The sequence below is a fragment of the Pan troglodytes genome, chromosome 5 (genome assembly GCF_028858775.2).
Source record: "Pan troglodytes isolate AG18354 chromosome 5, NHGRI_mPanTro3-v2.0_pri, whole genome shotgun sequence".
Taxonomy (NCBI): Eukaryota; Metazoa; Chordata; class Mammalia; order Primates; family Hominidae; genus Pan; species Pan troglodytes.
In genome coordinates this window covers 77,424,788-77,451,643 of record NC_072403.2, presented here as the reverse complement: position 1 = coordinate 77,451,643, position 26,856 = coordinate 77,424,788, and the positions used below count along the sequence as shown (strand labels likewise).

Sequence of the window (26,856 nt, the reverse complement as noted above, 5' to 3'; positions counted from 1 at the left end):
TTCTTAACCAGTCGTTTGCTCTAATCAACTAGTCTTAGTGATTGTGTCATAAACAAGCCATATACATTCATATTTTCTCTGCTGTCATTCATATATTATATCTTCTCTAGAATGAAGTCTCTCTCCTTCTCCTTCACTTCTGCAAAAATCCACTTCCTTTACTCCTCCTACTGATTTGCAAAGTTCTTGACAGCAAAGCCTGTGATCGATTCAAATTTACAGCCCTATTTTACAGCACATATAAGGTATTGAATAAATATTTGATAATCAGGAGAATATGAGATGTGGGGATGTTCTTAATCTTAAAAGAAGTTCAAAGTATTATCATTCTCTTCTGACAGACATATTTGAAAATAGGTATGACACAATTTTTTAGTCTGAAATCACAGAGTTATATTTGAGTACTGACATTCTTATGGCCATGTGTAGAACGAAAAGAATCACAGCTTTCTCTCCATGTTTTATTAACACACAGAAAAAAGATTGAAAAATATATCATTTCTTAAAAATGAAATGTATGGTTTGCTACAAATGGCCATATGGAAAATATGATACCTGCTTATTTTTGACTCAGAGTGTATTCAATTTTTATACTAACTGAAAATTACATGATTGCTTTCTTTGTTTTAAAAGTGAAAAAAATGTAATAACTGCCTTTAGCCTTGTAATATTGAATGCGTCAATTGGCTTCCCTTGTAGAATGTTGAATTGGCTATCACTGGTGGCAGATGTTCTATACATCGCAGTAATACTGCTTATATAATTGTGCTAATTTTCCACTTCTAATTTGTCATTTTCAGTGATTTAAAAATCACTTCATGACTGCCTGAAAAATGACTGACGTTTTTCCTATATTAAGTAATTTCTGCTGGTAAAGTGTAAGTCTTTTAATGAGTTCTTGAATTCTGTTGAAGTCTGCATATTTTCATTCTTTGTTCAACTAAACAGGTGTGACAATTTATAGAACTCCATGTAGAAACATCTCTCTAATTACTCCATCTTGGGACTTAGAAATGTGTTTTATGGGGAAATGCCATAAGCTTATTTCTCAGATACAGGAACACTTCTGAACATATGGCTTCAGTTTTTATTTAGTACAAAAACTTGAAAATGAAAATCTAAAAAGTTAAATTTACAAGGCATTTTACCTTTTCTCTGTGGGTAACCTTATTATTGTATCTTGTCTGTGCTACTCAGTGATATTACAGTTTCAGAAGCTGGCTATAAAAGCACAATACCATAATTGTTAAAGTGTCATCATCCTTTCAATAGATACCATACTGGATTTCTTAGAATGTTGATTTGATTAGCGTGAATAAAAATTCGAAATTTTTACAACCTACTTAATCATATTCAGGCTTACCTTAATAACCCAATCAAATTCTTATTGTATAGGTTTAAAAGCAATTTTAGGCTGGCCACTGTGGCTCATGCCTGTAATCCCAGCACTTTGGGAGGCCGAGGCCAGTGGATCACAAGGTCAAGAGATTGAGACCATCCTGCCCAACATGGTGAAACCCCATCTCTACTACAAATATAAAAATTAGCTGGGCCTGGTGGCACACGCCTGTAGTCCCAGCTACTCGGGAGGCTGAGGCAGGAGAATCACTTGATCCTGGGAGGTGGAGGTTGCAGGGAGCTGAGATCGCACCACACTGCACTTCAGCCTGGTGACAGAGCGAGACTTTGTCTCAAAAAAAGAAAAGCAGTTTTAGAAATGGCTTGTAATAAATGAACATTTCCTGATTCAAGATAAAGATTTGGAAATAATTAATATATTTTGAACTCAAATTATGCCACAATTCAGGAGAATTTTCCATCAAGTTTAAAAGCAAATTTAAAAATAATCTGAGATAAGTGAATTAAATTAAGATGTACATATAAATATCTTAATGAGCAATCAATTTTGTAAATTTGGGGAAAAATGTAATTCCTTTTTCTGTCCTTTATGCATTAGATTTTATTCTATTAGTATTTGTTAGTCTATCTATGGTAGACCAACTCTGATAGCAGGGTATAATTGAAATTAGAGCTTTTAAGGAGCATCTTTAACAGAGTTTATTCTGTTTGATAAAACAAATATCATGCATCATGGCAGATGAGGCCACCATTTGGTGTTTAGAACCCAAGGTTTCACTTCAGGAGCAGGGTCGCAAAAAACGGGAGCTTCTCTAATTCAATCATGCCTTTTTTTGGCAAGTTACTTTTTAAAAAAATTTTTTTTTAATAAGAGAGTAATCCTCATATCTTCTCCCTGACAAAATTTTACTTAAATAATTGCTCTTAAGAGGTGTTATACTTGTATAATGAAGAATATCATTGAGATAGTAAGAAATACAGAGTGAACATCATTTTTGGCTTACTGAAATCATGTAATCGGTTCTGTAATATTCCTTATTTATTATTTTCTGAGTCTAAGATTTTAAAAATGGAGTAAATTTAATTACTCCATGAAGAGAAAGCTGGGAAAACTGCTAATGTCTCTCTTTCTCTCTCTCTCTCTCTCTCTCCCTCTCTCTCTCTCTCTCTGTCTCTGTGTGTGTGTGTGTGTGTGTGTGTGTGTGTGTGTGTCTGTCTGTCTGTCTGTCTGTCTCATTTATAAAATGAGTATATACTTTAGGTAAGGTAAACAACATATGTCAGATGATTTTTATTTCAGTTATTTTGAAACAGTTATTGACCAATGACTTTCTGAGTAAATCCCAGATGTCAATTTGAAAATGGTGCCTTCTTATACTTTTCAGAATTTTTTCATAGAAAAGTAATGATCTGGCTACTTATCATTAACTAAAATTATTTTCAAATAAATATCCTTGACCACACAGAATTTTATTAGTATAGCATTATGTGTAAATTTAGCCTATAATTTTGAATTTTCAGTTTATTTTAAAATTTCAAAATATTATTAATAAACATTGTTCCACTGGGTATATATAAAGACCAATGCTAGAAAGATTCAATGTGCTTATTATTGAATAAATGAAAAGCAGTAGCTCTTTTATCTCACCTAATGTAGTTTGTTTTTATGACCCAAAACCAAGAACTACTTGTGTATTTTTAGTGTTTTGAACTCTGTACAATGTTTTCATACAAAGATGGCCTTCAGTGATTTTAACTATGAGAAAATAAATACAATAACCATTAAGTGCTATATATATATATATGACAGTTGGACTAGGAGGTGGTTAGTTTTCCCACAAGAGACACTATAATTTTCTGAGTAATTTATTTTGAATGCTGATAAAATACTTTTGTCTGAAAAAATCTGACTTTTATCAATAGCTGAAACTCTGAGATTTTAGTATATATTACAAGCATATTTTTTCTCTGTACCTTTGATCTATGTTCTTCTTATCCTCAGCCAAAATGCAAGTCTCTCTGTTTTTTACATTCTCCGGAGCTCTCATTTCTTTCCTAACTTTTCCTCCTCTGTCGTTCACTTCCAGTTCTTTCAGCACTTTTAATTCTTAGTGCTCTTTCATCTTCACTACTCAAAGTTTTTACTGGTCATCTGTTTCTGTGTAATAAACTAACCCTAAATTAAGTGGTTTAAAACAATGACAACATTTATTTTCATAAATCAGCAATTTTATTTTGATTTTGCTCTGATCATTGTCATTGCAAAGACTGGGTGCTAGAATTATCTAAAGATTGCTTCCTCCCAAATCTGGAAGTTGATGCCAGCCATTGGCTTAGATGTTGCTGATGCTATCTGTTGGAAGACTTACATACTGACTTTCTACATGGCATTGGCTTCCTTATACATGGTACTAAATTCCACAATAAGCTTCAATAGAGACAATGAGCTGTATTAACTTTTATGACATCTTCAGAAATCATACATTGTCATTCTCTGTATATTATATTTGCTGAGGATTTTATAGAAGCTCATTTAGGATAAAGGGGTAGAGAAAGGTCTGTAAGACCAATTTTGGTTGGAAATTTTGCTGAAGATATTTTTGATAGGCTACCACACCACAAGTTCTTTTTTCTCTTTCTGCAGTTTGCTATAGAATCATAGAAAGCTACGCATTCTACCATATACCATTCCCCATGGGGGTCATTATTACTTTCTCTAAGCTAACAATTGCATTTATGAAACTATTGCTTTACACATATTATTCAAAATCTGCTTCTTCTTTGAGCTCCATGTCACCTTATATCAGCTTTGCTACTGCTTTTAGCTTTGTCATTTACTGTCTTCTTGGTTTCTCCTAATTGATGGATACACCTACTTGATAGTCTTTCTTTTCAAATACAAAACTTATCATCAGTATTTTAAAATCTTACTTCAAATTTTTTGGTCTCCTTAACTGCAAGGAAAATCACAACCACTTTAATGTAGCAACTCATCCACAAAAGTGCCAAGAACCTCATCATTACTCTAAAAAACACTGGGCCTTGTTACACTTCTAGTTCTCTCACTTTCTGAATCATTCTACATTTCCTTTTTTTTTTTTTTTTTTTGAGACAAAAATCCCATAACCAACATTGTTGTTTTTCCTGTGGAGGAAATTTTATTTGCTGGGAAAATATTTCTTTTGAAGTTCAAGGACTTCAATGTCACCCCATATCTACTATTTATTAATCTTGTCCAAAACATTTAACTTTTCTGAAGCTAAATTTTTTCATGTGCAGTAGTTGAGTAAAAAACAAAAAAGAGAATTATTCTGAAGTTTAGTTAGATCTTGTATCTAAAATATAAATATTGTGCTTAGCATCTAGATAGTACCAAATTATTAATTATTGGTTTTCTCTTGCATAAATTTTTGTTCTTTAGTAATTAATCAAAACCCAGGTGTCACAGTTACTGACCACAGTTGGTGGAAATCCCAACATTTTTTATAGCTTTAAAAATACAGTGGCCTCTAGTCTCAGCACTACTGCCAATACATTATTTCCATCTTTTCTTAGGTATTGACACAGTAACCTAGGGACCTTAGGAGTTTGGACCCACAAGAGGGGATATACCAAATAAGAGCATATTATTAAAAAAAATAAATCTTAAGAGAGAAACAATTTTATAAAGACAATATTTACAAGAACCAACCTAGGAATTAAGTAAGAAAAATAGTGAGTTTTAAATAAAATATGCCTAAATACATAAACCAGTTAATGAGATGGAGTGATGGCTCTCAAATACACAAATATATGTAGTTTAGTGTTTGACTTCCTCTCTTTTGAACTTTATCTCATCTGTAAATTTTTCCTGTCAGTAAAATCACATTTTTGTACAAATAAGACACTTTATATTTCTGTTTATGTGCTATATTATTGAATCCTATACTCTAGTGAATTCCAAATAATTTGTAAGTCATAATGAAGAGTTGTTCAGGAAATTCAAGGCATGTTATTCAAAAGCTCATCAAATTTGTAACTGCTTACATTAAAAAATTTTTAAGTTAAATTTGTTCCACAAACTTTTCCATAAGAATATGTATCTGACATTTTAGTGTAGATATTGAAAATATAATTTGCAAAATAATTATAAAACATCTCCCGTTTTGTGATCATCATAACGTACTGCCTTCCAAGAGAAAACATGGATCTGCCAAACATACCCATATTCTTCCATGATGGTTATGTTTACCAGACATAAATGGCTTTCAGACTTACAAAATATTTTGTTATAATTACATTTCATCTTCAACATTGGTACACACTTCTTTATATGGATCTTCCAACTCTATGATTTCGTTTTTGAGAAGTAATTAAACAAATACATATTGCAGTGTATCACATGATCCCCTTCAAAGTGCATGGAAACTGACAATATGATGTTAGTTTGTGTCCATAAAAAAATGTACTGTTTATTCAGGCACTGAGTAATATGAATTAAAGCAAGATGAACAAATGCAATCATCTTCATATAAACTATATATAGAAGAGTTTAACACTATAAAACATAGCATAATCTATCCAAATTTCTTCTCCCATTTAGGTTCTATATTTAGTTTTCAAATATGTCTCATTTAAAAGGATAATGCCATGAAAAATATTATGAAATATAGTTTAACATGACAATACCATGTTATCTTAAGGTTAAAATATCTTAAAATATTTTATTAGAAATAGAATAGTAATGGTAATTTACATAATCACATGATTTCTATTGTGAACAAGAATACAAATAATTATGATTCATAGAAGAGAAAAAATAGTCAACTAGTATTTTCCATATCATTTATTTTACAGTAAGGAATATTTTTCTTTCTAATGGCTCTGGCTACAGAGGTAATGAGGTCATATTCTGAATTTTCAATTACGTCAACATAAATTACAATGATGTCAAAGCAGGAGTTAGTGAAAAGCTGGTTGTGATATGCTAAGCAAGTTGTCCAAGATCTGAAAATCATTGGTTTTACTCTCTTGTACTAATATAATATACAATCCCAGAATTCATCGTCATTTATCTTTATTTTATTAGTTGATTTTATAAACTCCTTTTTTTTTGTTTTTGTTTTTAAAACAGGGTCTCACTTTGTTGCCCAGGCTAGAGTGCAGTGATGTGATGTCAACCCACAGCAGCCTCAACCTCTTGGGCTCAAGTAATCCTCCCACTTCAGCCATTGTGTAGCTGGGACCACAGGCACCCTACCAAACCTGACAATTTTTTTTTTTTTTTTGTAAAGATGAGGTCTTACTATGTTGCCCAGGCTGGTGCTTTTGTAAACATTCTATGCCATCCTTTTTTTTTCGTTTTTGTTTGTTTGTTTTTTGAGATGGCGTCGTGCTCTGTCACCCAGGCTGGAGTGCAGTGGCGCGATCTCAGCTCACTGCAACCTCTGCCTCCTGGGTTCAAGCGATTCTCCTGCCTCAGTCTCCCAAGTAGTTGGGATTACAGGTGCGTGCCACCACGCCCAGCTAATTTTTGTATTGTTAGTAGAGACAGGGTTTCACTGTATTGAACAGGCTGGCCTCAAACTCCTGACCTCATGATCTGCCCTCCTCAGCCTCCCAAGCCATCCTTTTTTTATAGCTTCACCTTTAATTTTAGAACTAAACACTATATCCACATCCATCTTCTTAAGTGACTTTGGCGTGTAGGTAACAATTTCTCTTCTTGGTATCACACTTAACAACTTATACATTAATGTGGATGACATGTCAAATTCCAGAGATTTACAGTTAGCTCTCTTTGATTATAGTACTATCATATAATCATCAGTCTTTCTATCAGCTCAGTTACTTAAAAATTTCAGATTATTTTCATGTCTTTGGACTGGCTAACACAGTACTAGCCATATGTAATCATTTAACGTTTAAATGTGATATCTATTGTATAGAATGGTTAGTGACAATATATTGTATTCTTGATTAATGAATATTGCTTTTAATGCAAAAATATTAGAATGTATATTTAGATTGGTCAGACTGCATCAAGGACATCTAGCTTCATAAATTTTAAAACCAATCTAATATATTAAATTAAAATTGAATTAAAAATAATAATAAGTTCTATTTATTGAGTACTTGCTACATGTTGGGCAATGTGTTCATTGTATTTTATGCATTATTTACATTTAATCTTCAGAATGATACCAAATAGTATTTGCCACTTTACTTCCCATTGCACCCATTAATTAGAGAAAAGAAAGCTCAGAAGGCTTTCATGAGTTTAAAAATTTCTTAAGTCTATACCTTACTTGCAGTAAAAGGAATGTTTTTAAACATTAATGCCATCAGCATATTTTTCTCCTTGATGCTCAGTTGGAGACAATATTTTAATTGCTGGCATATACTCTTCTCTTGCTTGCTATCCGTCCTTTAAAGTAAGCACATTTTAAGGAAGATGGTATTATCATAAACTCCTCTAGAAACATCCTTTTCCTGAGAAAGTATTATTTTGTATCTAATCTCTTATATAGACAATTTTTAAAAGCCATACATAAAATTTAAAATGCCATGTGGAGGAAGCTTGTGCATTTTTCTTTGATATGATTTTAAGTCACAGTGCAATCTGGCAATTGCTATACTTAGGCTAAAGCTAGGGACTTAAAATCTTTGGAAATTTACTTACATCATTTCCTCAACAGATGCTTGGCAGAATAGATGCCTATGTATAGCTGAGGAAGAAAGTTTTTTGAGGATAGTGAGAGATGTGTTGAAGTTTGAATTCCTCTGGCTTTTTGTGACTAAAAAAAAAGAGCTGAATGGTATTCACCAGTACTAATGGCAAACTGTCCCTCTTTCTTGAACAATACAAATTTTCAAGAAAATTAAAGAAATAAAAAATACAGAGAAGAATAATTTTAAAAGAAAAACAACATTTGATTTTGGTGAAGTTCATGTGACTCATAGATTTGAAGGTGTATACATTTTCTTTCATACATTGAGTTTTGATCCTATTTTTAGATTCACTGACCTAAAATATTTGATAAAAGAATATATGAAAACATTATGTCCTTAAAAATTTTAATGGAAAAGAAATACATATCTATGTATATTTACCAGACTGAAAATATTTTTTATGAAGATTCAAAAGTATAACTGAAAGAATTTCACTGAAATAAAAATGTTGTTTTAAACTTTTTCAGTTTGAACTACTTATGATATTACATGTCAAAAAATTGGTTGTTACCATACTTCTTCCAATTTCATGATTAACAAAGTTTATGAACTCATAAAATTTGATGTATTACATAAGGTCGCTAGAATTGGCAAATAAAAATAGAAAAAAGTCCAGTTAAATTTGAATTTCAGAAAAGGAATGGATGTATTATTATATCTCATATCTTGAATGGGAAATACTTATACTGAAAAATATTGTTCTATCAGCAATTCAAATTTAATAGTGTACGATATATATTATCTGGCAACCCTAGAGGTGAATTTGAACTTTGATTTCTTCTTTGTTTCACAGAAAAATTCATTAGATCAAAGAAGTAAAGAAAAGTATTTAAGTAGAGACTACATAAAATATTAAAAAGAGTGAGATATTCCTGATGCCATATCTCATAGAATCTTAAAGTTTTAACATCTGTGAAGGACATTAAAGATATCCTTCACAGAAATGAATGAGACATTTCTGTGGAATAGAGTTTCAGTTTTGGTTTTTCTTGAAATGTAACAATCACCAGAACTGAAATTTCTCTCTCAGAATTCTCCTTCTATTGGGCTTCCATAAAACTTACACTGCTTTGCAATCATAGGTATATCAAGGTATATGTTTTTTATTTGTGATTTCCTTAATAGGTAACTTTTGTTCGAATTAACCAAAGGCACCCAAATACTTAAAAGGACGCTGGAATACATAAGAGTCATAATGAAAAAGGAGGTTATATTCAGCTCCTGACATGCAAAATAGGGCCATGCAACAAAAATAAATAAATAAATAAATAAATAAATAAATAAATAAATAACTTTAAAAGGCTGGCTGTTATGTTGTAAGTCCATCCCGAAGCACCCAGGTCATAGACTTCTCCCTCACTGTGCATAATATTATTTAACTAAATGTAAAGTAGCTAATCTAGCTTAGTGGGAATAATAGCAAAGTCCTAGAGGAAGTAAGAATAAAATTTCCCCTATTCTTGGCCCAAAAAGCATGAGAAGAAGGCTTTGAAAAAAGAAAACAGCAAAAATAAGTTATATGTGTCACTGTCTCTTCTTGTAGCTTCGGCTCTGATTAGGAAGAAGCATCAGAACATCTCTTGCCATGATTCCCTGTTTAAGGTTCTGGAAACAGCTTTTTGTTACTTTCCCTTTAAGGATAAAGTGTCATAGGAGTGCTCAGGAGGTTAATTTTCCTGAGCTGCCCTTAGTTCTTCTCTGGTATAAACCCAACAGAGAAACCACTGAGAGTCTAGTTTGAGACTTTGGGGAAAGGAGCAAACAGGGCATTGGAGTTCCCACAGTCAGTGATGTGCATTCTTTATTTTCAAAAGTAATGTGTGCATGATAGTAATTAATCCCTTCTAGTTTGGAGACATTTTAGGTATATCTCTTAATATATTATCTTTGTCTGTGGCTTTTTTTAATCAAAAGAAAAGCTATAATCAAAATCTACACATTCTTCTTAATATAATTCTGTCATATATTTTTATTTTGTCTGGACAATTACCCCCACACTATTATTTTCTAGTGTTAACCTACATTTGCGGCTCCTTTTTACCTATGTATTTTTAAGTAATGTTATTAAGCATTATTAAATATATAATTTAATTTGGCTTAAATTAATAGGATAATTTGGAGAGAACAGACAGTATACTGTTAATTCATGAAATCTCATAAAGTGACATATCTCTTCATTTATTCAGATTTTTAAATCTTCATTATGATAGTTTCTCTCATATGGGTTTTGTATGAGTGTTTGTGTGTGTGTGTGTGTGTGTGTTTAAATAGTCATGTGTATCAGTTTTGTCATTCTAGGGAATAATATCTTATTTCTGATTTTTTTTATAACTGTTAGTCTTTTGGTAAGGAAATGGCATTGAATGTTGGGCATCAATCTTGTATTCTGCAACCTTGTGGAAATCTTGTATTCATTCAGTATTTTACCTATTTGTTCTATGCATTTACTTGCTAGATAATCCAGTTTCTTTGCATATGGTTAGAATAACTAACTTATCTTCCAATTTTTAAATTTTGTTATATAAGTGAGGCAAAAAGGCCTCTGTATATTGGCCCCTACATTGATATTTCTTCACTACAGGCTGATATCTGTTAGCTCAAATGCCAGCTGGTACCACATTAAAATTTTTACATACATAATGGTTTTAAAAATACTCCAAACAAGAAGATTTTTAGCTATTAGGTGGGTGCAAAAGTGACTGTGTTTTTGGCCATTACTTTCAATGGCAAAAACCTGAATTACTTTTGCACCAAACTAATATTTAGAGCCTGCCTACTTTGTATAACCTGTAAAACTACATATAGCATCTGCTGGGCATTGATGAGCTAGAGCTTTGTGGTGATAAAGCCTAAGCTGCTACTGCCCTTAAGAGCTCTCTGACCCAGAAACTTTCCGTGGTGCTGCTTAGTTATCACTTGGACAAGTAAGTCTCTCTCGGATTCCCTTTTACCTCAGGAGTTTCCTTGTGTTCCTTCTCTTCTGGATGGTGGCCTCCTCACAATTAGTGTCTGAAGGTCTTAAGTTAGAGAGACGTCCCTTCTCATGCAACCCTGTCCAAGTGCCATTCAATGAAGTTTGTGTGTGCGTTACTGTCTTTTTTCATCACATCTGTTTTCCTTGATCAACCCCCAAATCTTTCCAATCTCCAAATATCTCTTATTTCCTTTTTTTTTTTCATTTTGGTTTGACCAAGACCTCTAGGACAGTAGTAAATGGTTGTAACAGTGAGAATTTTAACAATGTTCCTCATATTAAAGGGAATTAATTTAATTTTTCCATTTCATATGAAATATACATTGTCCAACATATTCTCCCATGGTTTTATTTGTAACTATCCTGAATGAATTTGTTTCTAATAAATGGTACATATTATATTTTCTTTTGAGGATTTATTTCTTTTGACTCATTTGCTTAATGTCGTATTTTATATTCTAGGTCTAAGTGTCAACAATGAAATATCTCTTTAACTGAATCCCTTAATAAAAACAGTATATACAAAATTCTTCAAGAAAATATTATCTTATATTTACTGCTTCCATTACCTCAATGCCTTTTTTAGTTCCAATTCTTGGTTTTAGTGGTGGTATTTGAAATCATATATACATTATAATATAATGATCTAGAAAAATTATTAAAACTTGTTACACTATTATACATTTTATATTGCTGAGGGCAATGCAATTTCTAAATTGTTTTTCTAATTCTCTGTCCCATTAACATTTCTTCTTTCTCAAAATTGTAGAATTTTCTTTCTCTTATTTATTATTGATTGATTGATTGATTGATTGATTGATACAGGGTCTCACTCTTCATCCAGGCTGTGGGGCAGTGGCACAATCACAGCTCACTGCAGCCTCAATTTCCCAGCCTCAAGGGATCCTCCCACCACAACCTCATGAGTAGCTGGGATCAGCCAACACATTCAGCTGATTTAAAAAATTTTGTAGAGTTGGAGTGTCATGATGTTGCCCAGGCTGGTTGTGAACTCCTGGACTCAAGTGATCCTCCTGCCTTGGCCACCTAAAGTGCTGCAGTTACAAGAGTGGGAGTAAGCGACCATGCCTGGCCTGATTTTGTTTTGGTATTAGAAAGTTCCTCCAATTTGAATTTTAAAAATATATTTATTTATCTCAATGCTAATTGTGCTTTTCTCTGACTCTGATGTAAATTTAATTCCAATTTTTATTTGTCTATAAATTCTAACTTATGTTACCCTTCTTTTCCATTTCATTCTATTATCTGTCTTTTTTGTTTGTTTGGTTGGTGTTTGTTTGTTTGTTTGTTTGTTTGTGACAGAGCCTCACTCTGTCACCCAGGCTGGAATACAGTGGCACAATCGTGGCTCACTGCCACCTGGACCTCCTGGATTCAAGTGATTTTCCCACCTCAGGTTCTGAAGTAGCTAACACTGCAGGTGTGCATCACCACACCTGGCTAATTAAAAAAAATGGGGGGAGATGAGGTCCCATTATGTTGCTCAGGCTGGCCTCAAACTCCTGGCCTCAAACTCCTGGCCTCATGTGATCCTCCCTCTTCAGCCTCCCAAAGTGCTGGAATTACAGACGTGAAGCACCACAACTGGTTTCTGCTATCTTTTTATCTCATTTATTTCTCTCTTGGTGTTCTTCTCTTTTCATTTTATAGACATTGTATGTTCTTGAATATGGCAAAAGGTTTTTCTTATTAATGCAGTAGACTATTATCTAAATTATATTTTATTTCAGTATTCAGAACAATGGTTCTATTCTCTATTTTTGTAGAACTAACTATAAATATTGCTGTTTGTTTTTTCAACACTACTTAAAGAAGTGAAAGCTACCCCAATTCAGAAATTTTTAGTAATTAGGTCATGTGGATACCTTTAAGCCTCATCTCTCTTCACTGAGTAATGGCAAAATAAATTTCTCAGTCCCACACGTGGAACACAAGGTAAGTTTCCAACCTAGTCATTGGTTCTTGTTGAACATCTACAGATTCTCTAGTCTACTGTGGTGGATTCTGCTTCTATGCTCTGAATCAATGGAAGCATGAAAAACCGAAGTTTCCAGACTCTCTCCTGTATGCTCACTTGGAGTATCATATGGAGTTGCTGTTTCAGAATAGATGCAAAACGACTGGGGAGAGGAGATGGTTTAGAGGAGATAGGGCTCCAATTTATTAAAAGGTGGCATGTAGACAGATGATGAAACTTTTTACTTTCTTTTAGATGATGAGAAGACAAAATATTTGTATATTGATTACATTAACTTTGATGTTGGTAGAGATTCAACTTTGGCATTTAGTTGTATTACAAACTTTGGTCTTATTTTCAGTTTTCACAGATATATTTGACATAATTTGGGAGATATCTTATCATGCACTACAACTCAGACATTCTTTAAGCCAGACAGTGTAATTTGCTATTCTGTAGTAAACAAAATTTAACTACCTTCATGGGACAGCCAAGATAAATATTAGAAATATCTACCCCCTGTAGTTGTATATCTAATCTTACAAACTGTATCCAAAAAGTCTTCTTTGCTTCTTATCTCCTGTGTCTCCTGTGATCTTGGTTGTATGTACAAAATAACAATTAAAATGCATCAATGTGTATACTTTTGAATGATCTCTGCATTAACTGGGGACCGCGTAATTGCATAAGGTTAGACTACATGACAATTTACATCCATTTATCGGAATCCAATAGATAGAAGAAAATTGAAAACATAACTGAAATTTGAAAAAAGAAAATAGGTAGATTTTTGTTTAGGATAAAGATAAAAGCACCAAATCATACATTTGTATGAAATTAAATATATTAAAAGTATATAGTATCACAATATATTAAAATTATATGCCATCACAGTTAACCCATTTATGCCTGAGGTTGCAATTTTTTGAATTTTTGCAGTCAGACCTTGGTGATGACCTTGAGCAATAGAATATAAATAACTCCCACATGCTTAGCACTCCAATAATGGAACACTAGGCATAAATGGGTCAAGAGGGAACTTGAAGTATATCTCAATGTTCAAGACTGAGTTGTCATTTACATAATTATATTTTATTTTAAATTCAACGTTTATTTTCCTGACAAATATTTTAAGGAGACAAACCATATTTTTTTAAATAAACACATCAAGCAATATTTGATCATGAATTATTATTTTTATATGCATACATAAAATACTTCTTGCACAAATTAATTTATAAATTATTCTCTGGCATTGAACAAATATGTATTGATCACCTTCTATATGTCAAGCACTGTATTAGGTACTTGGAAATATAAATAATTTTATGTTAATATATGATAGGTTAATAAAAATAGAAAACAGTAAAACAATATGAGAAAATCAGCAAATGCTAAGAGAATAGGTTTACCAATTTTATATCAATTGTTTACAAGGTGATTAGAAGAAATCTCATTGAGAAAGTGATATTTCATCTAATATTTGGGGGTGTCAGGCAATGAACAGTGACAATTGTTTGGGAAATAAAGTTGTAGACAAAAGAAACAGCTAGTGCACAACCAGGAGTGTGTCAGGGGTGCAATTTAAAGAGTGGTAATAATAGAGAATTATGTCAGATAAGCAAGTAAGAGTCAGAACCTCAGAGACCATCTGAAAGACTTTAATTTTGACCCTGAAATGGGGAGCTACTGCAGAGTTTTGAGCAGAGGGGTAACAAGGTCTGACATGTTTGGAAACAGTCATTCTGACTGCTGTGGTGAGAGGGAAATACGGCAGAGATGAGGGCAGGAATAGAAGCAGGAAAGCCAGTTAAATGTCTTCTCCAGTTATCCATGTGAGAAAAGAAATTTTCCATGAAATAATATTATTTTGAATACCTTGGAAATCAAGAGAACAAGCTTGATTATTGAAGTATAGAAAAAAATTCAGCCAAATAAAATGTAAATATAATGAGAATGAAATGTGTACATGTTAAAAATTTGACACATTGACAACACATATTAAGAACCATAAAAAGTATACATATTTAAAATGTAAGCCATATAACTCACAATTTTAAATATCTATTGTGAGAGAATGAACAGTTTTAAATTTAATGACTATGAAATTATAGACATTCAAGTTCCTGTAAAATTTAAGAGTAATGGTGTGACATCAAAACACAGTGAAAATAATAATGGAATATTTCAACAGTTGCTTGTATGTTGTAGTAAAGACATACACAATCCTAAGAGAAAATATACTGTAAATAATACACTACAAATAATAAAATATACTATAAATAATAAATAGAATTCTAATATTTCTACTTCCAGTTATTGTTCAATGTAAAGACTTAAATTTAACTTTTTAAAGGAGCATACCCAAAATTGATTTTGTGTGTGTGCAGAGTTCTGTGAATCTTTACACATAAAGATTTTTGTAATCACCGTTTTAATTAGGATACAAAACATTTCCATTCACACCAAAACTTCCTTCACACTATCCCTGTGCAGCCACACTCTCCCTCACTCCAAACCCTACCAATCACTCATCTGTTCTTTGTCATTATAGTTTGACTTTTCAAGAACATTATATAAAAGTATCATACATTACATGAATTATTTAAGTTGACTTCTTTCACTCAGCATATCTTTGAGATTCATCCAAGTGTTGTTTATATTTATAGTTCACTTATTTTTATTTCTCAGTAGTTTCCTATTATACAAATGTCCCAAAATTTGTTATGCAGTGGCCAGTATAAGATATTCACTCATTTAAAGACATTTGAGTTATTTCCATTTTTAATGATTATGAATTAAAACTGCTATAAGCGTTCATGAATAGGATTAATGTTTCATTCTCTAGAGTAATAGGTTTTCATTCTCTATGGTAAATACCCAAGAATAGCATTGCTAAGTCATATGAAAGTATAGTTTAATTTCATAAGAGACTGATAAATCATTTTTCGGAATGGCAATACTGTAATACTACTTCCTATCAGTAAAGTATGAGAGTCCCTGTTACTTGGCATTTTAATTAATAATTTTACTCTTCTATTGTTTTAGTTATTCTAATAATTGTGTAGCAAGCAGCTTGTGATATAAAATATTTTAACGATTATATTTAAAATTTATTCAGTGCCCTTAAAACTTAAGAAGGTATGCTTAAAACTTGAGGGTTTCAGGGCTGATCAAGGAAAAAGACATGATCATGAAGTGGCAATAACATTTAATTGTGTAGATTTAGGATTACGTGGGAGGGGCATACACAGCAGATGTTTCAGAAACAGAAGCAGAAGGCCAGAACCCAAATCGCAGAGAGGGCAAAGGAGCTCCAGGAAGAAAGGAATATGAGAGTGAGCTTATACATCTGGGTGATGTAGCTCAGCACTATAACTGGAAGTCGATGAGTTAGAGAACTCCAAAGATCAACAGTCGCTTGGTGTCATCTATAGCCTCAGGATGTGTCTTATCTATGACTAACAAATGTTGAGTGAAGTTTTCCTAGATATGTAATGGAGCTAGGCTCTAAATTGCTAAAAATAATGCTTATCAGGAGTTTGTTCAGAACAATTGCATGTGTGAAAATTTGTGTTTGGCACCATTGGGCTTTTGAGGTAATGGTCTTAGCCTTCTGTGAAGAAGTAAACAATGGTAGAGTTAATTTACCAAGGCCATTGTTGCCTCATTTATATGACAGAAGAAAGTACAACTATATATGGCATTTGATCCAATCAATCACATCAATTGAGTAATACAATTTCTGAATAGAGAATCATAATATTTTATCAATATCTGGATAAACCAAACTTGGAAAATACATCTTTGGTAATTTATTATTTTAATGTTTGATATAGAAACAGTGTTTGACCTTCATGTATGAAGAATATTATGGATCATTTAGTAAACTTCCTTATTTAGAAGTAGAGTTGGGAGCATGTTAAGAAATTCATATATGCCAAATCTTTTATAGTAATGCATCGTGTTAATGGAATAGTTTTTCAATTTAATAATATAGTGTGAAGCAGTCAGTGTGTTTGTATGTGAACTAATTGATCTATATTTTAAGTTTATTTGGCAACTATTGTGTTGTTTGTAGTAATCCATTGATTTGTTCAGGCCAAAACACCACTAGATATTACCGGAATAAATGTTCATGTACTTGACTGAAAAATTGCCAAAGGAAGACTGAGTAAACTAAAGCTGGCTTTTGGCTCTACGTCAGCATGAATCTGAGCTAAATAGAACTAATTTTGATTTAATCTCATTTTTTCCATTATTAACACTATAATTATTTTCAACTGGCCTGGTCATAAGGTCCAAATTATCAGGTCTGATGAGATGAGCTAAACAGTTTCACAACTATGGAGAGTTCTTTCTTTCTGTACCATATGTTCTCAAAAGAGAAAATAATTAATCAAGATGGAAGAACAAGGGGACTTTATCTTCTTAGATATTTGACAGAAGTTACATTTTTATCTGCATATTAACAATGCAAACATTTATAGTATGGCTAGTGTAAATTTGTATTTTATATATAATAGAAATTTTTGCCTATTTCTTACTTTGTGGATTTATTAATTTATATGTAAGTTTAGAAAGATGTGATTATCTCTAGGGAGGAAAGAGTAGATACCATAACTCATGGTGTCTCTCTGGATAATTTCCTCTTTCCTTTTATTTTTTCTCTCTCCATTCTTTCTTTTCTCTTAGAGGATATTTTATATGTATGTCTGTGTGTGTGTGTGTATACATATATACATATATACACACATATATCAGTGATATATATTATATTAATACATACAATAAAATTATATATATATATAAAATGCACAAACACACACACACACACGTACCAGAAAAAGTATGGAAAAATAAGAAAAGATACAGTAGTAATCCTTTTAGTTTAGGTAATTTCTGTTTAAGAAAGCCAACCAAAATACAGTGACTACTTTGTGAGAATGGACAATTTATCATACTATGACTGTAAATATATTTTCAAATATTTCAGTTGGTTTTAAATATTTATGGGCTAAAAAATATTTGTCTCTCCATGTAAACAGATATTTGAGATCTCTTGAACAGTCTTCTGTTCAAGACTCTCTATGAAACTCTTTTTTATCCATTCATTCATTTAACAAATATTTATCAAACATCTACCAGGTGTCAGGCACTTCTTGCCTTAGCATCTTTGGTTTAAAGTTGTATAATAATATTTTATTTTATCTTTTCATTCATTAAATTGTCAGATTTAAAATATCATATACTCTTCATTATATGTACATTCTTATTATCTTAATCATTTGCATATTCCAAATATTGATTTTGAAAGTTATAGTAGGTTCTTTAGTCATTTTGTTTCACACTTAAACTATAATGTTCTCTAAATTTACTCTGCTTACCTGTGCAAAACAATATACAGATAATGACAGCAATTATTCAGAATTAATACCACTGGCATTTAAAATATCACTAGGAACATCAATTGCTTCATCTTTTCTAATAAGTGAAAATATTAATTGAATATCCCTAGTCTCTGTGACATATACACTCAGCACATCCTCTCTCTCATTCTTTCATATACTGTTACAGCTGCCCTTTCAAGCCAGCAGGTGCATCTTGCTCAATTAATTTTGGCAAAGTTCAATTAGCAGGAGCCATCTTATCAGATTTTAATGACTGTGTGTATAATGCTATCATAGCAAAAGTGTTTTTCTCTGATTTTTGTAATGAAAATATAAAAGCATTTTTTAGAACAAATCCTATTAAATATCAACAATTTTAAAATTCTATACTTTTTAATTAAATTTTTGTAAGATTATTTTGCAAGTACATTACAAAGTTGTGACAATAAGTCTCCCTATTACCTCTCTCTCTCTAAATATATATATGCTATTAGGCTTACAATAGTACCCGCAATGATGTTTTATTTGAAACATTGCAATTTCTCCTCAGTGTCTGGCAAAATTCAGTATTTTTAGTAGGCAACAAAAAAAGTCTTTGTCTACCCAAACTGTTTTCACAATTATATAAGTGTGTATGTGCTTTGTAGGCAAATATAAACAGGTAGCTTAGATTGGGTATACCCTAAATTACAAACTTTTAATGCATTACATGTACTTGATTAAATTATGTAAATCCTGAACTTAACAACAGAAACTATTTCTGAGCAATTCTATTAACAGAAATAAGTGACATTACTTCAGCTTTGCAGTGATAAATAGGAATTGGAAAATTAGTCTTGAAGTTCTCGAAACATTTCTGAGAGCACGTTTTTTGAGTCAGCATAAATTATGCTGTTTTTAGGTATTAATGTTTTGTCTTCATTTGACAACTAGGATTCTCATGGGATATTTCCTGAGGTTAGGCTGGGAACAAGTATAAGATGGGTGAGGGAGGATTGAGAACTAAGACTACAAAGATGAATCTGTAGTTTCTGTCCTCGAGCAAGTCACAGGTTGGTGGAGAATGAAGACAGAAATGTATACAAAGAAATTATGGTGGAAGATGTGACGTGCCACGGTAGAGAATATATGGTTGCTATAACAAACATTCAGTAAAGTACTTTATGCATGATCAGATTTGAATTTTACAGTGATATCTTGAATGACAAGATTAGAGGATAATTCAGAGTTTGGGAGGTTGCAACTAACCTAGTTATATTCCAAAGATGTTGGTCCAAACTTAGTAGTGCCAATAAGGAAACAGACAATGATAGATACATGTTCAAAATCCACATGATTTTCCATAAAGGTTTTTATGAGTGGGGAGGGATGAAGAGTTAAGAAGCAGGATTGCTCCCTGGTTCTCCCTGGATATGATTAAGAAGATAATATAGGTTTGAGGGTAGGCAGAAATAATGGTCTAATTTTGTACTTGCTGAGCTTGAGCTACTCAAGCTTAATGGCTTGAGTAGCTACTCAAGCTTTAAATGGCTACTACTGTGGGCCATTTAAAAAGATGAGATGACTGATATTTGAGAATTTGTACCAAACTTGTACACATCTAATTAGGTCTAGGAACATATATAAGAATGTTTAAGCTTGATTTGTAGGTGAAAATATTAATTATCTTTAGCTTGGTAACTTTCAGCTTGATTCCGTGACAATGTAGCATATTAGGGTAAACTTGATTTTTTTTTTATTCATCAGAGTGTGCTAGATTATTTTAGGATAACAAAACAAATAATAGCACTTATTTAGAACAAGAAAGATTTATTTCTTACTTATACAAGGAAACTGCAGTTTCAGATGATATTCCAAGACAACCATCAAGCAAAGGATAGTTCAACTTTGCATTTCCAACATCAATTCCAATCGAGGATTGCCACTGCATTGAAAGAGAACCTTCGGCCAGGCACAGTGCCTCACATCTATAATTCTAGCACTTAGGAAGGCTGAGGTGGGAGGATTGCTTGAGGCCAGGAATATGAGACCAGCTTGGGCAACAAAGTGAGACCCCATCTCTACAGAAAAAAAAAAAAGAATTAGCTGTGACCACATGCCTGTGGTCACAGAAACATAGGAGTCTGAGACAGGAGAATCACTTAAGCCCATGAGGTCAAGGCTTTAAGAGCCGTGTTTGTGCCTCTGCACTCCAGCCCACGTGACAGAGGGAGACCTAGTCTAAAAAAATAAATAAATAAAACACAACAACAACAACAACAAAAGAGAGAAAACAACCTTGGAGAGGCTTCTATCAGCAATTAATTGCTTCCATCTTTAAGTGACACATGGCATATGTTCCATCTGCATAGATTTATTTAGCTAAAACCAATCATAAAGCTATGCCTAAACTCAAGGGGGTAAAGAAGTTCTATACTGACCCTCATGTGCTCAGGAGATAATGGTAAGTAGCACTAACGTCTTCAACAGTTTTGAAGTCAGAAACACTTGAATTTCTCTATATAAGATCATGTTGTCTACAAATAGGGACAGTTTGACTTCCTCCTTTCTAATATGGATATATTTTATTACTTTCTCATGCCTAATAACTGGCTAGAACTTTCAGTACTATGCTGAATAGAAATGGTGAAATTAGGCATAAAGTTACATACTTCTAATTTGTTGTGAGGTTTTTTTTTTATCATGAAGGGATGTTGAATTTTGTCAAATGCTTTTTATGCATTTATTAAAATTATCATATGCTTTTGTTTTTCTGTTAATGGGATATGTATCACATGTATTTATTTGCATAAATTAAACCCTCATTGCATGCCTGGGATGATTTCCACTTGATCATAGTGAATGTTCTTTTTTTTATAATTATAAAATAATTATACAAGAACAGTGGTAATGAATCTTAAAATTAAAACTGAATTGTATTAAGTCATTAAGAGTAAATTTTTTTTTTTTTTGAGACAGTCTCACTCTGTTGCTAGGCTGGAGTGCAGTGGTGTGATCTCGACTCACTGCAACCTCCGCCTCTCAGGTTCAAGTGGTTCTCCTGCCTCAGCCTCCTGAGTAGCTGGGACTACCGGCACACTCCACCATGCACAGCTAATTTTTGTATTTTTTAATAGAGATGGGGTTTCACCATGTTGGCCAGGATGGTCTCGCTCTCCTGACCTCGTGATTCTCCTGCCTCAGCTTCCCAAAGTGCTAGGGTTACGGGTGTGAGCTACCTCGCCTGGCCTGTTCTTTTTAGTGTACTGTGGGATTGAATTTTTTAGGATATTGCTGAACTTTTTTGTATCTGTGTCCCTCAGAGATATGGCTTGTAGCTTGCATCTCTCTCTCTTTCCTTCTTTCTTTCTTTCCTTCTTTTTTTTCTCTTTCTTTCTTTCTCTTTCCTTCTTTCTTTTTCTCTTTCTTTCTTTCTTCCCTTCCTTCCTTCCTTCTTTCTTTCTTTCTTTCCCCTTCCTTCCTTCCTTCCTTCCTTCCTTCCTTCCTTCCTTCCGTCTTTCCTGCATCCTTGTATGGTATTAAAATCAAAGTAGCGCTACCCTTGTAAAATTAATTTGGAAGTATTTCATTCCGTTCAATTATTTGGAATAGGTTGAGGAAAATTACTATTAATTCTTCTTTAAATTTTTGGTAGAATTCAGCAGTGAACCCATTAGACCCTGAGCTTCTCTTTGATGGAAGACTTTTTGTTACTGATTCAATTTTCTTACTAATTTTTGTTCCGTTCAGATTTTGTATTTCTACAAAATTTAATCTTAGCAGAGTGTACGTATCCAGAAACATATCAGTTTTTTCTATGTTATCTAATTTGTTGGCATATAGTTGTTCTTAATACTCTCACATCTCCTTTTGTATTTCTGTGGTGTCAGCTGTAATGATGCATTTTTCACCTGATTTTACTTATTTGAGTCTTTTCTCATTTTTTCTTAGTTTAGTTAAAGATTTGTGAATTTTATCTTTTCAATCATCCAACTCTTTATTTTGTTCACCTTTAAAATTGCTTTTAGTTTCTATCTTAAAATTCTTTATAGAAAACCTTAAAGATTCTATCAGGAAAAACTGTTGGAACTAATAAATTCAGTAAAGTTTCAGGATGTAAAATCATCATACAAAACTTAGTAGTATGTGTATACACTAATAGTGAACTATCTGAAAAAGAATTCAAGAAAGCAATTTCATTTGCAAGAGCTATAAAAAATAAGATACATAAGAATCAACTCAACCAAGAAGGAGAAAGATCTCTAAACTGAAAAGTATAAAACTTTGATAAAAGAAATCAAAGAGGACAGAAATAAACGGACATAATCCCATGTTTACAAATTGGAAGAATTGGTATTGTTACGTGGCTGTACTACCATAAGCAACCTATGCATTTATTACAATCCCTATCAAAATACCAGTGACATTCTTCACAAAAGAAAAATAATTCCAAAATGTATATGGAACCACAAAAAGATGCTAAATAGCCAAAGCAACCCTAAGCAAATATCACAAAGCTAGAGAAATCGGGCTACCTTACTTCAACATACACTACAAAACTAAAGTAACCAAAAGAGCATGGTACTGGCATAAAAACAGATACATGAATCAATGGAACACAATAGGGATCCCAGAAATAAATTCACACATCTACAGTGAACTGATTTTCAACAAAGGTAAGAAGAACACACATTGAGGAAAAGACAATCCCTTCAACAAATGGTGCCAGGAAAATTGGATATTTACATGAAGAATGATACTAGACCCCAAACTCTCACCATATACAAAATCAACTCAATATGAATCAAATATTTATATGTAAAATCTGAAAATATGAAACTATTAGAAAACAGGAGAGATGCTTTACAACTTTGGGCTGGGCAAGGATTTTTTTTTTTTTTAAATAAAACCTCTAAAGCACAGGCAACAAAAGCCAAAATAGGCTAATTTGATTACATCAAACTAACATGCTTTTACACAGAAAAGGAAACTATTAGCCAAGTTGAAACAACCTACAAATGAGAGAAAATATGTGCAAATTATACATCTAACAAAGGATTTATATTCACAATATATAAGAAATTTAACAGCAAAAGAACAAATAATCTGATTTAGCAGTGGGCAAAAAAACTTAATATACATTTCTCAAAAGAAGACAAGTGATCAACAGGTATATAAAATATACCCAACATCACTAGTCATCAGGGAAATGCAAATCAAAACCACAATGAAATACCACTTTACTCTAGTTAGAATGGTTATTATCAAAAAGACTAAAGAAAACAAGTGTTGGCAAGGATATGGGGAAAAGGGAACACTTACACACATTGTAATCTAGTAGAGACATTATGGAAAGAAGTATAGAAATTCCTCAAAAAATGAAAAATAGAACTACCATATGATCCAGCAATCCCCCAGTGGTTATGTATCCAAAGAAAATGACATCAGTATTCAAAGAGATATCTGCACTTTCATACTTATTACAGCACGATTTATAATTTCCAAGATATAGAATCAACCTAAAAGTCCAACAAGGGATGAATGGATGAAGAAAATATGGTGTTTATACTCAATGGAATACTATCTAGCCATCAAAAAGAATGGAATTCTGTTGTTTTAAATAATTTTTTTAAATAAATTTGAGTTTTAAAATCAGTTCTAATTTTTAAATACATAAGCTGAGATTATTGGTGTTCCTCCTAGAATTTGGAATAAAATGCCAAATGCTATCTAAATGTCCTAGCCTACTCCTCTATACATGGTGCAATTAGATGGTACAGTTTGCTTGAAAACAGTATAGAAGTTAAATACATAAATAGTTAAATACACGCTATGTTTGTATATGGACTTCGAACAATAAACCTGCCCATACATACCAACCACACATATGTCCGTGAAAATTTGTTCTTTTAGGGTATATTAGGCCATTTATTTTGAAAAATATGAACAAACAAGTAATCAACTTCAGGCTGTGTACTTATAAATGCTTCCCTGTGCTTTGTAGATGAATTTGTTTTTTGAGAACCTTACGGAGCTTGTCTGTGATCTAATGTCCTTCATGTCTTTCTTTAAAAGAAAGTCTTCTTTTGGATTTCTCATTATCAGATTGATTGCCTGTTACAGTTTGTTGGTCAATGGATGTTTGTTCATATTTGTATTCAACAAATTTACATCTTCTCTGATTGTTGATATGGGCCACGTACATGACATATGCAAGTACAGTGATTTATTACTTGCCCATATATAAGAAGACCAATATCTTGGACTGTAAGATACTTGCTAACATAGTTCCCTCAGGCTGGAATAATTCACAGAAAGTTCTTTACTACAACACTTCTTTGAGAACTTCCTTAGGGACAACGTCCATTGACTTTAGCAGTAGTCTGCAAATCTTCTAAATGACATTTTGATTTTAGGCAGATGTTGGTTTCAATTACATAATATTTTTTATTAGGAATATAAATTGAAAATTCCCAGTGAAGTCAACTAATTACATATTATTATCTCGAATGAGGTAATACATTGCAAGCTATAATTTAATTAATCCTACCTAGTGGCGTCTATACATATGTCTGATACACACTAAAAAACTTAATTATTTTAAGCAGATAAATCTGGCTCAATATTAGAACATCTTATTTAATTCAGAAAATATTTAATTTTGTAAAAAAAAAAATCTTTCCATGTTCTTACTTCTGTCTTTAAAATGTTTTTCATGTTTTATTAAAATCAAAATACATTGTTTTCTATAAAAATGATAAAAATATCCCTTAAATTTTATGCTGATAATCTTACTATTAGAAAGTTTTTTTATACCCTAGTTATTTGTTTACTTCTTGCTGTTAATAAGAGCTGACCTCCATTTCACACTAAGTGTGAGGTCATAAGGTACTATTACAAGTGTATGACATATATTAACTCATTTAATTAAATTATTATTAAATTCTACTAATAGTTGCATGTAAGCATATTAAAAATTAAGATTAGTAAAACTTCTCAAAGTTTCTGTGAATAATTTTCAAATTAAAAATTAATTTTCCTTTAAAACATTTAACAAGGCAAAAGATATAAAATTATTTACTTTAAATGAATTGTTCAAATTACAGTTGTTCATTAATAACATACCATTGAATACATTTTTTTAAAAATTAGACACTTTAATTTGGAATCAATGTTTATAAAGATAAAATGTTGGAATATGCATTTAATAAAAAGAAATAAAAAGTATAGATCAGTGCCTATATTTAAGAAGTGCTAATTATAATGAGAAGTTTTCACTGTGGAAGTAGCAATTGTAAAAACAGTGTGTTTCATACTCAAATGACTTTATGTTTGCTAACTTTATTTTTTATTGTATTTGAGCAAACTCTTTAAGCTAATGACAAATCCAAGTTATGTGAGTTTAAAATGTGACAATACTATATATCTCTAAAGTACTATGTATCCCTAAAGTATTTGACAATACTGTATATCCCTAAAGAACTCTTAAGGATCTGTGATTGTGTATCTTTCAGATATTTATTTATTGAGCATTTACAGTGAAACAAGAATTATTAGATGCTAAAGGGGCATCTGAGTCGTTACTAGAGTGTCAAATAATGCATTTTGATTGAGGTAGTAAATACATAAATTCTTTGAATTAAACAAATGAAAGCATGGTCAAAATTGTGTGTGAGGTGTGTAAATAAACAAATTAATGGTATTTTCTCATTTATCCTCAAATGTGCTATTAGTAAACACTACAAACATGAGTCTTTATTATCTTTCTCTACTTTGTGCCACAATTAAAGGCTCCAACTTAGAATTGGCTACACTACTTATCTGCATGCATTGTTTTTCTATTAATCTAGAAATCTAGATTAATAGAATAGAAAAATTCTATTAATCTAGAAAATAGCAAAGACAAGTGAAGAATAAGTGATAACAACACTAATACCAGTAGTTTATAATTATAAGTACGCCAAAGGAAAAATAAAGCAAAAATTAAAAGAACTATGTGAGTACAAAGCATGTGTATACAGCAGTATCTCTGACCCATGAATAAAAGTTAAAAGGAAGATAAAGTATATGTGAATAAAATGGGTAATACCAAAAAAGGGTGAGTTTTGAGTTTGTCAGAAATTTTCATATTAATGATGAGCTAAGAAGGCATCAATATTTTAAAACAAAATTCTTCAGCATAAGTCTAGGGATGTTAAATGTTTCTTAGGTGTTGGATGTGGAGATGGGTCACCCCCATTTCGCAGGGAGTATCCTATTGCCACTGGTCTTAGGAGTGTAGGTGGCAGGAAAGCTTCAGCCCCTTAAGGGATTGCCTGAGTTGAGAAGCTGCCCTGCCCAAGGTCACACCCATTTCCAGAGCAGGGCACATCTGCATATCTGTGACTGACAGAGGGAGGGATATAGAGGCCTAGGCCACTTCCACTTCAAGCAAAACAACTCTGATTGGTCATTTTTACCTTCAT

At 32.2% G+C, this 26,856-nt stretch overlaps 1 protein-coding gene across 32 annotated transcripts in view; it reads left to right on the top strand.

The window, feature by feature from the left end:
• The window catches only part of LOC472247 (eyes shut homolog), a 559,821-nt gene that overhangs the window by 312,918 nt on the left and 220,047 nt on the right, over positions 1 to 26,856 (top strand). The window lies entirely within an intron of this gene.